This window comes from Callithrix jacchus, chromosome 1 (assembly GCF_049354715.1).
Source record: "Callithrix jacchus isolate 240 chromosome 1, calJac240_pri, whole genome shotgun sequence".
Lineage (NCBI taxonomy): Eukaryota > Metazoa > Chordata > Mammalia > Primates > Cebidae > Callithrix > Callithrix jacchus.
Window position 1 is genome coordinate 125,159,211 of NC_133502.1, and position 21,511 is coordinate 125,180,721.

Genomic DNA, 21,511 nt, shown 5'->3' on the forward strand with positions numbered 1-21,511 from the left:
GCAAATTCCTAAGCCTGTTTCCTCATCTGCAAAATGAGAATGATAATTGTAAGAATGGGATTAGAGTGAATATTAAGTAATCAAATACATTTAAAGGGCTTACTATGAACTTGGGGAATACTACTAGTATTAATTGTCCCCAAGTTATTCCTTATCTTTGTCTTCCTTACAACCTTTCTGAGTGCATGATTTAATATGGTTATACATATGAAAGGGATGATGACTTCCTAATGAATGAACAGACCTTCTGTTAATTTCGTATTGCAGTCATCTTTTGCAAATAGCTCCACATTGTACAATTATCAACTCCTGATCCAGGGCAGTGAATTGCATCCTGCACAAAGTTAATGAGCCATCACAAATAGGATCAGTTCTATTAGTACTGCCGCTGTTATTCATTTATTTTCATTATCCAAATTACCCCTATTTATATTTGTTGTAAAACACAAAGCTGGTTTCTGTTTTAAATATATTTTTAAAAGAGTAGCATAACTTTACAGATAGAACATGGGCTGCTGTAATAAATAGTTTTGAGATTATTTTGAAAGCAAATAGAGAAAAGTATGTTTTATTTTTATAATTAATAGAATTCATCAGCTGACACCTAATATATGTATATCAAAAGAAAAAGTATAATTATAAATAAGCCCTTTTATCATGAGTCTGCATATTTGTTATATTGCTTATTTCTATTTCAAAAAATCAATCATTTTAAAAAGGAAAAGAAGAATTCCTTTCAGGTAATGCCTTGTATAATATTGTTTTAAAATGAATAATACAGTATAGAAATAAGCAGTAAATTGAATCACAGAGTTTTGATGTCTATACTTTATTCTGGCAACATTAAAATGAACCATATTTCTAACAAAGAAGTTCTTTTCATTTTTAATAATTCCTGTGGTGAGTAGTTTGAAATGAATTGAATGGAATGATTATTTCTCCATCTCTGTCTGTGACCTAAGTCACTAGTATCAAATGTCCACCAGTTATTCCAAAGGTGGTGATGTCAGAAATAAGGTGTTGGACATTTTTTCTTCTGTACTTGATAATGTAATTCCACATGGAAGCATGGCATTGCTTAAAATATTTAATGCACAGTCTTTCTTATTTATTCTCTTCTTTTCATAGTATAGTAAAGATAAAACTGCTACTTACTAGTTGAATTTCCTTAGTTTCTGAACCTTGCTTATGCATTCTTTCAATAATCTGCTCTATGTGGATTACTGAGGATATAAAATTGATTCAGATCTCTTCCCATAGGAATGATACATTTTTAGAGTTATTATGCTAAATACTGAAAATACATCAATGGACAAATATGCTAAATACTGAAAATACATTAATGGACAAGAAGGCACAAAAAAAAAGCATAGTCCTTGCCCTCTCAGCATTTTTACTGTGAGGGGAGATAAGTACATAGGGAAGTGTACTATGTAGTCATTATACTATATTCCCCTCATGGTAGACGGGAAGCTCTTTCTAAAATACAGATTTAGTTTCATTTCTGATCTGCTTGAATCATTTCAATTGCACTTTTTTACCTTCAGGTTAAAAAAAATTCCAAATTCCTTTACATGGTGGCTTAAAGCAACAGAAATGTATTCTCTCACAGTTCAAGGCTGGAAGTCAAAAATCAAAGTGTCATCAGGACCATGCATTCCCTGAGGCTCTGGGTGGAATCCTTCTTTGCCTCTTTTGCCTCTTCCTAACTTCTAATGGTAGCCATCAATCCTTGGTATTTCTTAGCTCGCAGCTGCAACACTCTAATTTCTGCCTCTGTTATCACATGGCATTCTACCCTTGGTGTCTGTGTCTTCACCTCTTCTTATAAGGACAACAATTGTATTAATTAGAGCCCACCCTAATGAACTATGAATTCATCTTAATTTGGTTACATCTGTAAAGATTGTGTTTCCTAAAAAGGTCACATTTATAGGCATCAGAGGTTTTGACTTTAGCTTATCTTTTGTGGGGGACACAATTCAACCCATGACAGCAGGATACCTGGCTCCCAAATTAACATACTTCCCAAGTGACAAATATTCACCTGATCCTAGTGCCCCAAAAGTTTTAACCCATTTCAGCATCAACTCTAAAATATTATCAACTCAAAAAGCTCCAAATTTTATCAGCTGAATCAGCTATGGGTGAAACTTGGATAGAGTACATCCTGGGGCATAATTTATCTCCATCTGTGCACATTTGAAGCCAAAAATCAGTTATCTGCTTCCAAAATGCAGAGGTGGGACAAGCAGAAGAAGCATTCCCATTCCCACTTGAAAAGGGAAGAATAGTTCCTAAGCATGTCTGATACCCAGCAGGAAAAAAATACACTAGATTTCAAGGCCTGAGAATAATCCCTGGGGCTGGATGCTTCATTCTGTGTGCCTGCCAAGGAGGCAGCCCTGCCCTCTCAGCTTAAGGAGGTCAAGTCAACCCAAACCTCTGCATCTGTGGCTCAGACTTCAGAGTCATTCTTCTTTCGCTTTGTCCCATCTCTGGGACATTTATTCTACACTGTCAGTATTTCTGCTGGTATGAAATTCTCAGAAATCTTATCAGTCTCTCTTGCAATTAAAAGGTGTCCAAACCATCAAACACGGGAGTCCTCTACAGTTTTTTCCTGAATAACTGCATCTCTATTCCTGGCTTCTGTTAACATGGTTGAGGGATTCATGAGTCACATGCCTAATTTCTTTAGCAAATGGTTGTCTAGCCACAACCTTAGTCCTGTTACCAGAGCCCACTACCTGAGTAAGCTGAAAATGTTTCAAATAATCAAGTGCTAATACCTTTCTGCTTAACAGTTCATCTCTCAGTTTATCTCTTTGCTCTCACATTTCACTGTAAGTACCAAGGAGAAACCAGGCTGTAGCATCCTTACTGTGCTTGGAAATCTACTCAACTAAGCACCTAAGTTCATCTCTTGATATGGTTTGGCTGTGTCCCCACCCAAATCTCTCACCTTGAATTGGAACTCCCAGAATTCCCACGTCATGGGAGGTACCCAGTGGGAGGTGACTGAATCATGGGGGCAGGTCTTTCCTGCACTGTTTCATAATAGTGAATGAGTCTCACAAGATCTGATGGTTTGAAAATGCCAAGTTTCCCTGAACAAGCTCCCTTCTCTTGTCTGCCATCATGTGAGACATGTCTTTCACCTTCTGCCATGATTGTGAGGCCTCCCCAGACACATGGAACTGTAAGTCCAATAAACCTCTTATTTTGTAAATCGCCCAGTCTCAGGTATGTTTATAAGCAGCGTGAAAATGGAATAATACAGTAAGTTGGTACCAGTAGGGTAGGATGCTGCTGAAAATATACCTGAAAATGTGGAAGCAACTTTGGAACTGGGTAACAGGCAGGAGGAAAAAGTGGTTTTGTGGGCCAGGCCCAGGGTCCCCATGCTGTGTACAGCCTAGGGACTTGGTGACCTGCATCCTAGCCACTCCAGCCATGACTGAAAGGGTACAGTATAGAGCTCAGGTGATAGTTTCAGAGGGTGCAAGCCCTAAGCCTTAGGAGCTTCCATGTGGTGTTGAGCCTGTGAGTGCACAGAAGTCAAGAATTGAGTTTTGGGAACCTCTACCTAGATTTCAGAAGACATATGGAAACACCTGCATGCCCAGGCAGAAGTTTGCCACATTGGCAAGGCTGTCATGGAGAACCTCTGCTAGGGCAGTACAGAGGGAAATGTGAGGTTGGAGCCCCCACACAGAGTTCCTACTGCAGCACCACTTAGTGAAGCTGTGAGAATAGGGCCACCATTCTCCAGACCCCAGAATGGTAGATCCATTGACAGCTTACACTGTGTCCTTGAAAAAGCCACAGAAACAACACCAGCCTGTAAAAGCCGGAGAAAAGGCTGCCCAAGACCTTGGGAACTGCCCAAGACCATAGGAACCCACCTTTTGCATCAGTATGACCTGGATGTGAGACATGGAGTCAAAGGAGATCATTTTGGAGCTTTAAGATTTGACGGCCCTGCTAGGTTTTGGACTTGTATGGGGCCTAAATCCCTTTGTTTAGGCCAATTTCTCCCATTTGGAATGGCTATATTTACTCAATGCCTGTATCCCCATTGTATCCAGGATGTAACTAACTTGCTTTTGATTGTACAGGCTCATAGGGAGAAAAGACTTGCTTTGTCTCAGATAAGACATTGGACTGTGGACTTTTGAGTGAATGCTAAAATCAGTTAAGACTTTGAGGGACTGTTGGGAAGGCATGATTGCTTTTGAAATATGAAGACATGAGATTTGGGAAGGGCTGGGGCAGAATGATACAGTTTGGCTGTGTCCCCACTCAAATCACATCTTGAATTGTCACTCCCACAAGTCCCATGTGTAGGAGGAGGATCCCAATGGGAGGTGATTGAATTATGGGGTCAGGTCTTTCTTGTGCTGTTCTTGTGACAGTGAATGAGTCTCACAAGATCTGATGGTTTTAAAAAAAGGAATCCCTCTGCACAAGCTCTCTTCTCTTGTCTGCCGCCATGTGAGGTGTGCCTGTCCCCTTCTGCCATGATTGTGAGCCCTCTCCAGCCATGTGGAACTGTAAGTCCAATAAACCTCTTTCTCTTCTAAATTGCTCAGCATCAAGTGTGTCATTATTAGCAGCATGAAACCAGACTAATACATCACTGCTAGTTCTACTTTCCACTCAATGGCAGAAAATGACACAGCCAAGTTCTCGAACACTGTGTAACAGAAATCATCTTTCTTCCAGTATCCAATTAAATGTTCACTTCTTTCTAAGCCCTCACCAGAGTTACCTGTAACATCTATGATAGTTAATTTGAGGTGTCAACTCAAACAGATTTAAAGATGCCTAGGTAGCTGCTGAAGCATTGTTCCCAGGTATGTCTGCAAGGGTATTTTTCAAGGAGTTTGACATATAAATCAGTGGACTGAGTTGGGAAAATTTGCTCAATGTTGGCGGACACAATCCAATTGACTAGGGACCTGAAAGGAACAAAAAGATTGACCTGTGGATGATGCAGCAAGAAGGTCCTCACCAAATGCCAGCACCTTGATTGTGAACTTTCCAGCCTCCAAAATTGTGAGGAAATAAATTTCCATTTGTTATAAATTACCCAGTCTCAGGTATTTTGTTATAACAGCACAAATATACTTTGGTAACATCTATATTTCTATCAGTTGTCTCTTCAATCTAGGTTTTTTTTCTATGAAGCACCTCAAAATTCATCTAATCTCTACCCATTATCCAACTCCAAAGCCAGAAAGTGACATCACATAGAAATTGGTTTATTTTGTAATATTTTGGCCAGGCATGGTAGCTCATGCCTATAATCCCAGCACTTTGGGAGTCCGAGCCAGGCAGATCATGAGGTCAGGAGTTCAAGACTAGCCTGGCCAATATGGTGAAATCTCATCTCTACTAATAACACCAAAATTAGCCTGGCATGTTGGCATGTGCCCATAGTCCCAGCTACTCAGGAGGCTGAGGCAGGAGAATAGCTTGAACCGGGGAGGCAGAGGTTGCAGTGAGCTGAGATAGCACCACTGCACTCCAGCTCAGGCAACAGAGCAAGACTCTATCTCAAAAAAAAGAATAAATTTATCTATTTTGTAATATTTTATTTTTGTCACCTTAGCTGCATTTTTGGTGTATTCAAGAATTATATTTATTCATGGAAGGGATTCTCCTGCTATATTGACATTGTTTTCAATCTTGCTATTCCATTTATGAAGTGAAAGAGTTTCCATAGCTTAATAAAAAAACTTTTTGGAAAGTTGTATCTATTTAATTTTTCCTTTGAACTGAAGTGTAAACTTAACAAAAATCGATGATTTTGTTTTCCCAAACAGATTCAGTGAAGTAAACAAGGAAGAGCAAATCTCAAATAGAAAACATTTTCGAATTTTATTATTTTTAGTGGTGTATAGTTTTTAGAATATATTCATGCCCATCATTGTGTGCTTCTTCTGCCAATTCTGTGGAATAACTTTATTTCCATTTTATAAATGAGGAGATTGAGGCTCACAGAAAGTCATACAACTGGAAAAAGGCATAGCACATTTCAAATTTTATTTCTACTGTATGTCACCCTTTCCTATGAGACCAAAATACCAAAACCTGCAGAGAGAGACACAACAAAAAAAGAAAACTTCAGGTCAGTACCCTTGATGAATACTGATGCAAAAATCCTCAACAAAATGCTGGCAAACTGAATTCAGCAGCACTTCAAAAAGCTAATCCAGCATGATCAACTAGGCTTTATCCCAGAGATGCAAAGTTGGTTAAATATATACAAAAATCAATAAATGTGATTTATCACATAAACAGAACTAAAGACAATAGTTCCAGATGCAGGAAAAGACTTTTTATAAAATTCAACATCTCTTCATGTTAAAAATTTAATAAACCAGGTATTGAAGGAAAATACCCTAAAACAATAAAAGCCGTCTATGAGAGACCCAAAGCCAACATTATACTGAAAGAGCAAAAGGTAGAAAACTCCCTTTTCAAATTAGCACAAGACAAAGATGCCCTCACTCACCACTCCTATTCAACATCATATTGGAGGTGCTGGCCAGAACAATCAGGCAAGAGAGAAAGATAAAAAGCATCCAAACAGGAATAAAGTCAAACTATCTCTGCAGACGACGTGACTCTATGTCTAGAAAACCACATGGTCTCAACCCAAAAGCTCCTTAAGCCAATAAACAACTTCATCAAAGTCTCGGCATATAAAATCATTGTACGAAAATGATTAGCATTCCCATACACCAACAACAGCCAAGCTGCAAGCCATGTCAGGAGTACAATTCTATTTGTAACTTCCACAAAAAGAATAAAATACCTAAGAATACAGCTAATCGGGGAGGTGAAAATTTTCTACAATAAGAATTACAAACCATTGCTCAAAAAATCAGAGATGACAGAAACAAATGAAAGAACATTCCATGCTCATGGATGGGAAGAATCAATATCATTAAAATAGCCACATTGCCTAAAGCAATGTACAGATTCAATGCTATTCCTATCAAACTACCAATGACATTCTTCACAGAACTAGAAAAAGCTATTTTTAAATTCATATGGAATTTTTTTTTTACTAGGCAAAGAACTTTATTAACCTTGGTTTCAAACTCGATTCCCAGGCTTCTTTGGCTTACTTAGCTGCAAACAGTGAATTGTGTATAAGCAAAAACTGAAAAGAGCTATAGTGGCCAAGGGGCTTGGGCTTAAAAATATTAGAGTTCTAGATTTTATCAGATCCATAAACAAAAATTTCTTTTAGAGCAGTCAAAATAAAAAATAGCAGCTCCCAGTAACTTCTTCAAGTTTTATCTTCTTAAGTTGACTCAGTTCAGTTTGCCTCATCTTGGAAGCCTCATCAAAATTCTCCACAAGGTCGGGAATTTCTTCATCATCCTCCTCTCCAGTAGCAAGTGGTACTTTTCCATCCACGGACTGAACAGAGTTTCAGCCAGTCTCCTTAAACTAGTCAGACTGTCTACACCAAGCTGGTTTAAGGCACTAGATAGCATTTCTGTCTGCTGCTTTGTCGCAGCATGCCCTGTAATGGTGAAAGTGTTCGCTGCCAGAGATGCCTGAAATTTAGTGTTGTGAAAGTGGATCACTGTTCCTTGGTTTGTAAACATATTCACCTCTTCAGTACCAGAAATATTGTTTACCCCTAACTTCTTTAAGGAGAACTGAAGCTTTTTTATCATCTGCTGTGGCTGTTGTATGAACCACCTTCTTTCTGCGAGCAGTTCCTTTCCCACCAATGCGCATTTGAGCCTGCGGTTTGACAAGTTTTTCCTGATTCATGATTGTTTCTTTCATCTTGTCGGAGTGCAGAAGGGGCCATGCAGGGGACTAGAGTTGGTGTTCAGGGAGTCTTGGGTGGACAAGCTGAGATTAGGAGCACACACACAGGGACACAAGATGGCCCCTCTCATATGGAACTTTTAAAAGAGCCTCATAGTCAAGGCAATGCTAGGCAAAAGAACAAAACTGGAAGCATCACATTACCCTACTTCAGACCATACTACAGGACTACCGTAACCAGAACAGCATGGTACTGGTACAAGAACAGACACATAGACCAAAGGAACAGAATAGAGAGCCCAGAAATAAGGTCACACACCTACGACCATCTGATCTTGAACAAAGCTGACAAACATAAGAGATGGAGAAAGGACTCCCTACTCAGTAAATGGTGCTGGGATAACTGGCTAGCCATATGCAGAAGACTGAAACTGTACCCCGTCCTTATACCACAGACAAAAATTAACTCAAGTGGATTAAAGACTTAAATATAAAACTCAATACTATAAAAAAAAACTCTGGAAGACAATGTAGGCAATATTCTGGAGATAAGAACTGGCAAAGATTTCACGACAAAGATGCCAAAAGCAATTGCAACAAAAGCAAACATTGACAAATGAAATCTAATTAAACTAAAGAGCTTCTGCACAGCAAAAGAAACTATCAGCAGAGTAAACAGATAACCTACAGAATGGGAGACAATATTTGCAAACTATGTATCTGACTAAGGTCTATTATCCAGCATCTATTAGCAACTTAAACAAGTTTACAAAACCACCCCATTAAAAAGCGGTAAAGGACATGAACAGCCTGTTTTCAAAAGAAGTCATACATTCAGCCAACAAGCATATAAAAAAAGCTCCTCTTTGATTTTTTAAAAAGTCATTTGTATAATTGGTATTAGTTATTCTTTAAATGTTTGGTAGAATTCAGCAGTGATGTCATTGAGTCCTGGGTGTTACTTTGATAAGAAACCATTTATTACTGCTTTGATCTATTTATTCATCATTGATCTGGTCAGTTTTCTATTTTCTCCCAATTCAATCCTGATATGTTCAATGTGTCCAGGAATTTACCCACTTCTAGGTTTTCCAATTTATTGGCATATAGTTGTTCGTAATAAGCTAATGATCATTTATATTTCTATGCTGTCAGCTGTAATGTTTCCTTTTTTCTTTTCTGATTTTATTTATTTAAATCTTCTCTATTTTTTTTTTGTTGTTGTTAGCCTAACTAAAGTTGTGTTGATTTGTTTATCTTTTCAAAAAACCAACTTTTCATTTTGTGGATCTTTTGTATTAGTTTTTAGTTTCAATTTCATTTATTTCTGTTCAGATCCTCATTATTTATTTTCTGATACTAATTTGGGGTTTGGTTTGTTCCTCTTTTTTTTTTTTTTTAGTTCCTTAAGGTACATCATTAGGTTGTTTATTTATATTCATTATATTGTTTTGATATAAGCATTTATTGCTATAAATGTCTGTCTTAGTATCACTCTTCCTGTATCCCATAGTTTCTGACATGTTGTGCATCCATTTTCATGTTTTTTAAGAATTTCTAAAATTTTCTTCTTTATTTATTGACTCAGTAATCATTCAGGAACATTTTATTTAATTTCCATGTATTTGTGTAATTTCCAAAGTTCATCTATATTTGTATAGTTTTGAAAGTTATTGATTTCTAGTTTTATTTCATTGTGGTCAGAAAAGATACTTGCTATAGTTTTAATAATTCTGAATTTTTTCAACTTGTTTTGTGTCCTAATATATGTTGTATTCTGGAAAATGTTTCATGTGTTGAGGAGAAAAGTATGTATTCTGTAGTAGTTGGATAAAATGTTCTGTAAATGTCTGTTAGGCCATTTGGTCTAGAATATAGTTTAACTCTGATGCTTTTTTGTTAAATTTCTGTCTGGATTATCTGTCCATTGCTGAAAGTGGGGTGCCCTAGTATTTTTGTATTGCCATCTAGCTCTCCTTTTAGATCTTTTAAAATTTACTCTATATCTTTGGGTGTGCTGGTATTGGGTGTGTGTATATTTATTGTTGTTATATCTTTTTGTTGAATTAACCTTTTATCATTATATAATGATCTTATTTGGCTCTTTTTACAGTTTTTAACTTATAGTCTGTTTCATCTGATATAAGTATAGTTACTCCTGCTCTTTTTTGGTTTCCATTTGCATGGAATATCTTTTTCCATCCCTTCACTTTCAGTTTGTGTGCCCTTATAGGTGAGGTGAGCTTCCTGTTTTCAGCATATAGTTGGGCCTTGTTATTTATTTAATTCATCCACTCTTTATCTTTTAATTGAAGAATTTAGTTCATTTACATTTAATGATATATTGATAAGAACTTACTGTTGCCATTTGGCTACTTGTTTTCTTGTTATTTTATAATCTCTCTCTTTCTTTTTTACTGTCTTTCTTTGTGGCCAAGTGATTTTTCTCTAATATTAAGTTGGTATAAAAGTTATTGTGGTTTGGGACCATAAATTTTAAATCAGTATAACTGGGCTCAAATACATCTTTATTAATCAAAATAGGAACCATTACAATCAACATATTTTTGCTAACAAGAAGTAAGTTCATTTATTCCTGTAGCATAAAACTCTGTGCTTTGGGATTTGATGAACTCTTGGAAAGGATTTTCTCTATCTTGCTGGTTGTGAAAGCATTTTCTCTGCAAAAAGTTTTTGAGATGCTTGAAGAAGTGGAAGTCAGTTGGCAAGAGTTCAGGTGAATAAGGCAGATGAAGCAAAACTTCATAGTCTAAGTCATTCAACTTTTGAAGTGTTGGTTGTGGGATATGCAGTCAGGCATTGTCAAAAGAATTGGGCCCTTTCTGTTAAACAGTGCCAGTTGCAGGTGTTGCAGTTTTCAGTGCATCCCATTGATTTGCTGAGCATACTTCTTTGGATAATGGTTTTCTACAGTCTTATCTCTGTGAGTTCAATTGTTTTAACTTTTAGCTCCCACATATAAGTGTGAACATGCAATGTTTATCTTTCTGTGCCTGGCTTATTTCCCTTGAGATAATGGCCTCTAGTTGCATCCATATTGTTGCAAATTATAGGACCTCATTCTTTTTTGTGGCTGAATAGAACTCCATGTGTATATGTACCACAGTTTTAAAATCTATTTATCTGTTCACAGGCACTTAAATTGCTTCCAAATTTTGGCTATTCTGAACACTGCTGTAGAACACATGGGAGGGCAGATATCTCTTTGATATACTGATTTTCTTTATTTTAGATATATAACTACCCATGGGATTTATGGATCATATGGTAATTATTTTTTGTTTTTTTGACAAACTTCCAAACTGTTCTCCATAGAGGTTATACTAATTGACATTCCTGCCAATAGCATATGAGGGTTCCCTTTTCTCCACATCTTCACCAGCATTTGCTATTGGCTGACTTTTGGATCAGTGCTATTTTAACTGAGAAAGATGATGTATCATTGTAGTTTTGATTTGCTTTTCTCTGATCAGTGATATTGAGCACTTTTTTATATATCTGTTTGCCATTTGTACATCTTCTTTTAAGAAATGCCTTTGCAAATATTTTGCCCCTCTTTTAATCAGATTGTTAAATTTTTTCCTGTAGAGTTGTTTGAGCTACTTATATATTCTGGTTATTAATTCCTTGTCAGATGGAGAGTTGGCAAATATATTCTCTCATTATATAGGTTATCTCTTCACTTTGTTGATTATTTCTTTTGCTGTGCAGATGCTTTTTAACTTGACATGATTTCATTTGCCATTTTTGCATTGTGTGCTTGTGAGGTATTACTCAAGAAATCTTTGCCCACTCCAATGTCCTGGAGAGTTTTCCTGATGTTTTCTTGTCATAGTTTCATAGTCTGAAGTCACACATTTAAGACTTTAACCCATTTTAATTTGATTTTTGTATATAGCATGATATAGGGTTCTAGCTTCATTCTTCTGCATATGTATATCCAATTTTGCCAGCACCATTTATTGAAGAAAAATAAATGTATTATTATTACTATTATTAATAATAAATGTAGTATTAAGAACAGTAAATGTGTATCCTCAATGTATGTTCTTCATTTCACTGTCAAAAATGAGTTCATTATAGGTGTATGAATTTTTTCTGGGTTCTCTAGTCTGTTCCATTAGTCTATGTGTCTGTTTTTATGCCAGTACCATGCTGTTTTGATTACTATATCTCTGGAGTAAAATTTGAAGTCAAATAAGATGATTCCTCAGTTTCATTGTTTTTGCTCAGGATAACTTTGGTTATTGTGGGTCTTTTGTGATTCCATGTAAATTTTAGGATTTTTTTTTTCTATCTATGAAGAATGTCATTGGTATTTTGACAGAGATTGCAATGAATCTGTAGTTTGCTTTGAGTAGTATAGACATTTTAACAATATTGATTCTTCCAATCCATGAACATGGAATCTTTTTTCATTTTTTTGGGGGGTGTCTTCTTCAATTTCTTTCATCAGTGTTTTGTGGCTTTCATCATACAAATATTTCACTTATTTGGTTAATTTCGAGGTATTTTATTTTATTTGTAGGTATTGCAAATGAGATTACTTTCTTGATTTCTTTTTCAGATTGTTCGTTGTTGGCATATAGAAATGCTGCTGATATTTATACATTGATTTTGTATCCAGCAACTTTGCTGAATTTGTCTATCAGTTCTAATAGTTTTCCTGTGGAGTCTTTAGGTTTTTCCAATTTAAGATTATATAATCTGCAAACAAGGATAATTTGACTTCTTCCTTTCCAATTTAGAAACCCTTTATTTATTTCTTTCTGCAGTTTGATTTCTCTAGCTAGGACTTCCAGTACTATGTTAAATAACATGTTGAAAGTGGACATCCTTGTCATGTTTTTTATATCTAACAGGAAAGGGTTTCAGTTTTTCCTCATTTAGTATAATACTAGCTGTGAGTCTGTCTTGTATTTCGTTTATTATGTTGAGGTATTGTCCTTCAATATCCAGTTTTTTAAGGATTTTTATCATAAAGCCATGCTGAATTTTATACAATGCTGTGTTAGCACTTGATAAAATGGTCATATGGTTTTTGTTCTTGATCCTGTTGATATGATGCATATTGTTGACTGATTCACATATGTTGAACCATTCTTGAATCCCTGGAATAAATAGCACTTGGTCATAATGAATGATCTTCTTAATTTGTTGTTGAATTTGGTTTGCTAGTATTTTGTTGAGGATTTTTGCATCAAAATTTATTAATAATATTGGCCTGTAGTTTGTTTATCTTTTAATATGTCTTTGTCTGGTTTTGGTGCCAGGACAATCTTGGCCTCCTAGAATAAGTGTGGAAGTTTTCCTTCCTCCTGTATTTTTCAAAGTAGTTTGAGTAGGATTGGTATTAAATTGTCCTCCTTTAAATGTTTGATAAAATGTTCAGCAGTGAAACCATTGGGTCCTAGACCTCTCTTTGCTGGGAGTTTTGTTGTTATGGCTTCATTCTGATTACTTGTTATTGGTCTGTTCAGGTTTTGGATTTCTTTATGGTTCAATCTTGGTAAGTTGTATATGTCTAGGAATTTGTCTATTTCTTCTAGATTTTGTAATTTATTGGCATATAGTTGCTTATAATTGCCAATAATGATCCTTTGAATTTCTGCACTATCAGATATAATATCTTGTTTTTCCACCTCTGATTTTACTAACTTGATCTTCTCTCTTTTTTTTTTTCTTAGTTGTTCTTCTCTAAAGATTCATCAATTTGATTTTTTTTCTAAAAAACTATTTTTTGTCTCCTTGATCTTTTATATTGTTTTCCTCCTTTCCTTTTTTCTTTTGTTTTGAGACAGAGTCTCACTCTGTCGCCCAGGCTGAGTGCAGTGGTGCAATTTTGGCTCACTGCAACCTCTGCCTCCTGGGTTCAAGCAATTATCCTGCCTCAGCCTCCTGAGTAGCTGGAATTACAGGCACACTACTATGCCTAGCTAGTTTTTGTATTTTAGTAGAGACAGGATTTCATCATATTTGTCAGGCTGGTCTCAAACTCTGGACCTTGTGATCCACCCACCTCGGCCTCCCAAAGTGCTAGGATTACAGGCATGAGCCACCACACCCAGCCTGTTTTCCCCATTTCAATTTCATTTATTTCTGCTCTGATCTTTATTATTTATTTTCTTCTACTAATTTCAATTTAGTTTGCTCTTATTTTTTTAGTTCTTTTTTTTTTTTTTTTTTTTTTTTTGAGACAAAGTTGCTTTGTCACCCAGGCTGGAGTGCAGTGGAATGATCTTGGCTCACTGCAAGATTGCTCAAGCAATTTCCCTGCCTCAACTTCCTGAGTAGCTGGGACTACAGGTGCACGCCACCATGCCCGGCTAATTTTTTATATTTTAGTAGAGATGGGTGTTACCATTGTTGGCCAGGATGGTCTTGATCTTCTGACCTCATAATCCACCCACCTCAGCCTCCCAAAGTGCTGGGATTACAGGCGTGAGCCACCATGCCTGGCTATTTTTCTAGTTCTTTAAGATGCATTGTGAAATTGCTTATTTGCAGTTTTTCTTCTTTTTTGATGTAGATACTTATAGCTATAAACTTCCCCCTTAGTACTGTTTACACTGTATTCCATATATTTTGTTATGCCATGTTTTTATTATCATTTGTTTCAAGACATTTTTCAATTTCCTTCTTAATGTATTCATTTACCCACTGGTCATTCAGGAGCATATTGTTTAACTTCTGTGTGTTTGCATAGTTATAAAAATTCCTCATGTTATTAATTTCTTGTTTTATTTCGTTGTGGTCAGAGAAGATGCTTAATATTATTTCAGGTTTTTTTAATGTTATAAGACTTGTTTTGTTACCTAACGTATGGGCTATCCTTGAGAATGATCCATATGCTAAAAAAATTATGTGTATTCTGCAGCCACTGAATGAAATGTTCTATAAATATCTATTGGATCCATTTTGCCTTTAGTACAGATTAAGTTCAATGTTTCTTTGTAGATTTTCTTTTCACCATTTCTTGTAGATGGTTTTGTCTGGTAATAACAAATTCCCTCCATGTTTTTTGTCTGTTTGCTGTTTCTGGTTTTTTGAGTTGTTGTTTTGGTTTATTTGTGGTCTGGGAAAGTCTTAAGTTTTCCTTCATTTATGGTGGATATTTTTACTGGGTACAGCATTTTTGGTTGACATTTTTCTTTTCCCTGCAGCATTCTGAGCATATTATCCCATTCCTTCCTGGCCTGTAGGGTTTCTGAGAAGTCCCCTTCTAGTTGTATTGGATCTCCTTTATAAGTTGTTTGCTTTTTTTCTCTTTCTGATTTCAAGATTCTTTTTCTTTGACCTTAGTGAATTTGATTATATCTTGGGGTATTCTTATTTGACTGAATCTAATTGGTAACGTTTGACTTTCCTGCACCTGGATACTTATAACTTTCTTCAGGTTTGTACCTTTCTCTGTTACTACTTTTTTTTTAATATTGTCTCTATATCTTTATTTATCATTTTCCTCTTTAAGTCCAGTAACTCAAATATTTGCTTTCTGATGTCTTGTAGATCCCATAAACTTTGTTCATTTCTTTTTCATTCTTTTTTTCTTTACTGATTATATATTTTCAAAGAGTCTGTCATCAAGCACACTGATTCTCTCTTCTGTTTGATTAATCTAGTTATTTGTGTTCTCTCTTACATTTTTCACTTCACTCATTGTATGTCTCAGCTCCAAGGTTGATCTAGAAATTTTTTGATTTCTCTATGTAATTTCTCTGATAAATTTTTGAATGGATTTTTCTGTGTTCTTTAATTTTGTTGTTCATCCTTATACTAGCTATTTTGAATTATTTGTCTAAGAGATCAAACCTCTCCATCCCTTTAGGGTTGGTCTCTGGCATCTTGTCTGTTTGGTACATCCATATTTCCCTGAAAGTTCTTGATTCAGAATGTGAAAGGGCAGCAATATCTGTGCATTGAGGAATTAGGTATTTATTTTAGTCTTTAAAGGATGATTTTGTTTGTGCTTTCCCTTCTTCAGAGGGCCTTCCAGAGATTCTAAGCTGACTGACTATTGTGTTCCCTGAGCCTGTCACAGATGAAGGTGTCTCAGCATTAGAGGATGCTTTAAGCCCAGTCTTGCCCATAATTCTCACAATTGTTCGGTGGTTGATGTGGCCATCTGACCCAGATGGATTCAGGGAGAATGCAAGGACAGTAATGGGGCTGTGTGGGAATGCTGACCAAGGAACTGAGTGGAGAAGACTGTCCTGGTGGCCCATAAGGGTATCCCTGCCAACAGGCCTCTGCCCAGGTGGAATGGGTCCATAGAGATATAGAGACAATATTAAAAAAAAAGTAGTAACAGAGAAAGGTACAAACCTGAAGTGAGAGGGGCTGGATTTGAGACTGAGCATTTGGGGATCTTCTGTGAGAAGTGGAAACACATCATCCAGCAGGTCCCTGCACAGATGGGATAGTTTCTCAACTGCAGCAGGAGAGGCTGGAGCTGAGACTAGGCCCCCTTGAAATCTCCTATGGGACAGAGGCTGGAGAGCCTGGTCTTAGCTGAGAAAAGTATGCATCCCCCAGCAAGTTCCTGCACAGATAGGATGGTTCTCCTACTGCAGTGAAAGGGCTGGGGCTGAGACTGGGCCATCTTGGGATCTGCTGTGAGATTGAAGTAGATGAGCCTTTCAGAGAGGCTCAGACTGCCAGGCTTGACATATGGCCAAGTCTTTCTCTAAGCTGGGACTTTAGCTGAGGAAGGCTGGAATAGTGCCCCAGGGCAACTTTCGGGTTCACTGCCAAGACCAATGTCAGCGAGCTGATGAGCCTTTCTACCAAGGCAGTAGCATGCACAGTTCTTTCTGGTCCCCTTGGCAGATGGTTTTGGTTGTAGGCTTAAGGCTAAATGGGGCTGTAGCCAAGCCCCTTCAGGGACTGGGCTGTTTCTGGGCTTGAACCCAGAAGCGAGTTTGGCAGAGCAGATCTGTCAGCTGGGTATTGGTCTGCACTCTCAAAATGACCCTCCTAGGTCATGGACTCTGCGAGGATTTCATAGACTCCTTGAATTCTAAGGTTCACACAGAGAGACTTTTTACTGTGGATACGTACAGAATTGTCGTTATGGGGTAGCATAAGCAGGTTGCCTTCTATCCTGCCATCTTGGCGACATTATCCCCACAGAAGACATTTTTAAAACTGAAAGGAAATTTGAAACCTTGTAGTTTAATCTTTCCGTTTACATTTAAGATATTTGAAGCCTAAGTGGGTTCAATCAGTTTTTTAAAAAGGTCTGACATGTGGGCCTGAATTAGATTCAACGGGGACTTGAACGTAAGTGTCATAACGTCCTGTCTTTTTTTTTTTTTACAGCTAGTCAGGTGAAGTAGTGGGAGAACATCTTGTCTTTAAGAAGCTTATAATTGTGTAATGATGAAGTTCAAACAAAAGTAACTGTGATCAGCAGTACATGGTATGGGCTTTAATTTTGTACTCAATCACATACAAACCTGAAGTCCAGCTTCTGATCTTACTTTCTGTGTGATCATGGACTAATTTATTAGATTCTTTTAGCTTCATCTTTTTCATCTGTTCAAACAGAGGTAACAATATCTGATTTTAATGAAAGCCAGTATTTACTGAGCACTGAGCACTGACTGACATGGTGCCTCACCCTTCCGAGTAGCTGGGATTACAAGCGTGCACCACCATGCCTGTAAGGCACTATGTAAGTATATACGTCAGGCACTGCGCTATGTAAGCATTTCACATGTGTTATCACATTTAATCCTTGCATGAACCTATGTGAGGTGATATTGTTCCAATTTTATAGAGGAGGAAAATGAGGTTACGAGAGATTTACTATTGTTGATTTATTCATTTAACAGATTTTTATTGAGCATCTACTGATGCTAGACATTATGCTAAAATACCAGAAATGCAACTATGTGTACAGGATGCAATACAGAAGAAGTAAAACACTGTAAATCTGTTTGAAGAGGTAGACAAGGCTCTAAGGTCACCCTCTTTCTCAGGAACTCATATAAGTCCTTCAGCAAAACTCCCAGGGGAATTAATGTTCATTTTCTCTTCTTGGCACCTGTTTTCCTTCTTCTTTCTTTTGTCTTATATTAAATTTCATGACCGTATAGTCAATTAGATTAAGAACTTCTTACTAGCAGAGACCACATATTACTCATCTTTAGGTTTTTTTATATTGTGTTGCTCAGTCTGACTGCTGCATATCGAGTCAATAAATCTCTGTTAGCTATTTTTGTCTCTTGATGACCCAGCCCTCCCTAAAGCACATAAATTATTCATCTTAAATGTCTTTTTTATCTTTTCATATATTTGTGCCTTATTCTCATTTCCTTCAGGCTATGAAACAGAGCTGTTTATGTGAGCTAAATTTTGTTGTATTCTAAGCTAGAAGTAATTTGGAATTTGGGGTCTGCTGCCATCTACTCCTTATTTACCATGGCTTAGGATTAAATTGGATGATCTTCGGTCATATTTCTAATTGGTTCAACTCTGTCTATTATTAATATGGTTATCAAGTTGTTGGCCCTAAAATACTAGTCTTTCCCAAAACAAGTACAAGGTTTAAAAGTATATTAAAAATTTGAAAGATTTGAAACCTTTTCATTGGCTTTTTTTTAAGTCAAGTTAAAAATAGGCAAAGTAGAATTCAGGAAGACTTTTTTGAGATTGGGTGTCTTATGATACTTCACATCATTGTTTAAAAATGTTAAAAATCAAATTCAAATGTGAAAGGCAATTAGTAATTATACATTGGCTAATTGGCATACTTCCAAGGAAACATCAATTGAGGTAAAGGGATAATTTTTTTCAAATGTTGTAGCTACTTTAATTGTAAAGATCCTTAATAAAAACAGTTTCAAGCATCAAGTGCCTTCTAGATTTTGAGCCTTTGAACATAATTTTACCCAAGTTTTTAGCACATTCATGGTTGCCAAAGACTCGCTTGGAACAGTCCTAATAAGGGCTGCTTGCCAGAGTCAGGAAAATCCATCCAAGCCCTAAAATTAGTGTAACAAACCCCACCTGTCCTCTCTATTGCCTGTTTGGTTAGACTGCCCTGAGGAGCCCAAATCAAGAAGGAAAAAAGTGTTTTTGCTGTGGACTGCCTGCTTGTGATCTAAGAGAACACTTAAGCATCTGAGAAATCTAGGGAGAATGGCAAGCAATGATCTGTGTGGCTGATAGAACAACAAGGCCAAGACAAATTCAGAGACCTTGGGGATATTTTGAACCTTTCTACAAAGCTCATCGCAAATCAGTAGCTTTGAAAGGGACCATGGAGAAATTATTGGCTGAATCTCCTTATTTTATATTAAATATAAAATATGACCAGCATCAGGGCAGGATGCGGCTTGCCCGAGGTCTCTCAACTAGCAAGTGGCAAAGCCAGGAACGCTCAAACCTGGGTCTTCTGGTTCCAAGTTCACTTCTCTTTAATCTGAATGAAGTGAGAATGCTTTTTATGTGTGTTTTTAAGAACCTTTTAAAAAAATTTAAAGTACTTTCTTTTGACTTGGATTATTTATTCATTTTTGTTAGTCTCTTTCACCATGACTAAATCCACTTCAGTCCCTGTGCTAAGTTTCCCTCCCTTGTGGCCAGATTATCACAGGAACATTCCATTTACTTAAAAATAGTTGTATTATTAAAAAAAAAATACAAGTGGAAAACTTTACCAACAATGCAACATTCCAAAAACATAATACTCATCATTTCCATTCCTGTAGAAATGCCAAGTGCAAACCTACTGCACCTGCAGGTCATAGTGATCTCAGGGTGGCCAAGACCCATGTGCACACGGGTTTACAAATGCACTTGAGTGCCAGTTTAGCTTCTTTGCCATCAGTTACAAATGATTTAAGTAAAAGATATTTCAGAGAAAGGGGCAGGGGTGGGTTGGGGAGGGAAGCTTGAGAAGAAGTAATCAAAGTCACATTCAAATGAAAGAATATACCTAGTATTTTGTTTCCCAATTTTTCAACTATACTTCACTACTGTCCTCCTCCCTGCTCCCAAGCGTTCTGATAGTGGGGAGGATTTCTATCTCCTCTGGACTCCTGAGGGTGGCTGTCATCTTCTGAGGCAGAAATCTCACTATTAGTGTTGATTGACAGAAAGATTTATTAATTTGTTAATGAACCCATCCCTGCAATAGTCTTCTATTGAACAACATGATATAATGTCTGTTCAGCAGTTTCCACTCTTGATTTTTTTTATTTGACCCAAGCTAGGGATGAAAGGATTTGTTTTTTGAATAGGGTAACCAGGATTTTCTTTGCTTGGGTAGAAATACAATTTGGCTTGTTAAGGAGGCAAAGACACACTCTGGTGAAACAAGTCCAGCTCTCCTGGCATCTGTCTTTTCCTCCCTGAAGGGGTGCCTTGAGACAGGCGTGTTTCTCAAGTATTAAAGGGGTGGGTGCTTACAAGGAGGTAGGATCTTCTTGTCAGGTTAGAGGAGCACTAAGTCTCCTTATGCATTGGCTTTTATCTTTTAATCTGGAGAAATATTTTTATGCTCACTTAATACATGCTTTTCAGTGGGTAGGTGAATGGTTTTGTCAAGGCTATTTGGGTTTAGCCTCCCATTTTTCCAGTAATAGTCTTCAAGTGTCTCTATATAATTCAAAATATAGTTTTTTAGTTTTTCCCCAGATGAGTTTCATGGCTCTAAAGCAGAAGTTGCAAACTAGCAACACTCCAGCCAGATGCAGCCTACTGATAACTTCTGTTCTGCACACACTGCGGGCTTTTGCAAAAATTTAAATTAGTTACCAGTATTTAAATATAATATTTCCAATAAAAATCTGGATTCAAAACATGTCCTTTAAAAATCAGATCTGCAGCATTTGATCTGTACTCCAATGCAGTAAGCATCTGACAGAGCTGAAATGTCGCTGCTGCCTTGAGAGGCCACATACTCTTTGGGGCCTCTTTCACTCACTGCACAGCCTGGACCTGTAGCTATCTGCTTTTCTGATGCTTCCCCAAAGCCTGTGTAGGCTAGGTGTTTCTAAGGGGAAAAACAAAGAAAGATTGTCATCATGATGGTAATGATAAGAATAGAAAAACAATCCTCATATATCGAGCTCTAACCATGCCAGACCCTGCCAAGTACTTAACATGCCATTTAAACCTCAAAGAACCCTATCTACAATACAAAAGGCTAGTTTTCTTTCCCAAGGTCATATAATTTGTGAGTGATTGAGTTAGGATTTGAACTCAAATCTGTCTGACCCTAAAGCCTGCACTTTTTATTTTATTGTACTGATTCTTGGAATTAGACTACCCTCTTAGACAACCCTCCTTGAATTTTAAGACCCTGAGAATCTATGACTGGATACTAAGAATTGGGGTCTATACTGGCCACTGGTTTTTGGTTTTCTATGAGGAAGAGGAAGAAAGAAGATCTAGTTATCACTGGTGGGGATCCTTCTGCTTTGGTCTCCTCTTCTACCTCAGGATCAGCTCTAAGGCATACAGCCATTCTCCTGGGTAGAAGGAACTCATGAAAATTTGTTTTACTAAATCAGTTTGATGCCACATTAAAGGCTTTAAAAAGAACATTTGAATATGAGGCAAAGAGCAACTACTCAAATTTTTAAAATCTAAAGATAGAAACATATAGACTCTTAGCCTGTACATATGGTTGTTTAAAAAGAAAAAAATAAACTTATTCTTGGAACTATACATTTCA

At 36.9% G+C, this 21,511-nt stretch overlaps 1 protein-coding gene and 1 pseudogene across 6 annotated transcripts in view; one reads left to right on the forward strand and one right to left on the reverse strand.

Annotated features, from left to right (window-relative positions):
- The window catches only part of ADAMTSL1 (ADAMTS like 1), a 1,072,914-nt gene that overhangs the window by 715,724 nt on the left and 335,679 nt on the right, over nucleotides 1-21,511 (forward strand). The gene's annotated exons all lie outside the window — the stretch shown is intronic.
- LOC103793265 (transcription factor BTF3 pseudogene) lies at nucleotides 7,273-7,818 on the reverse strand (annotated as a pseudogene).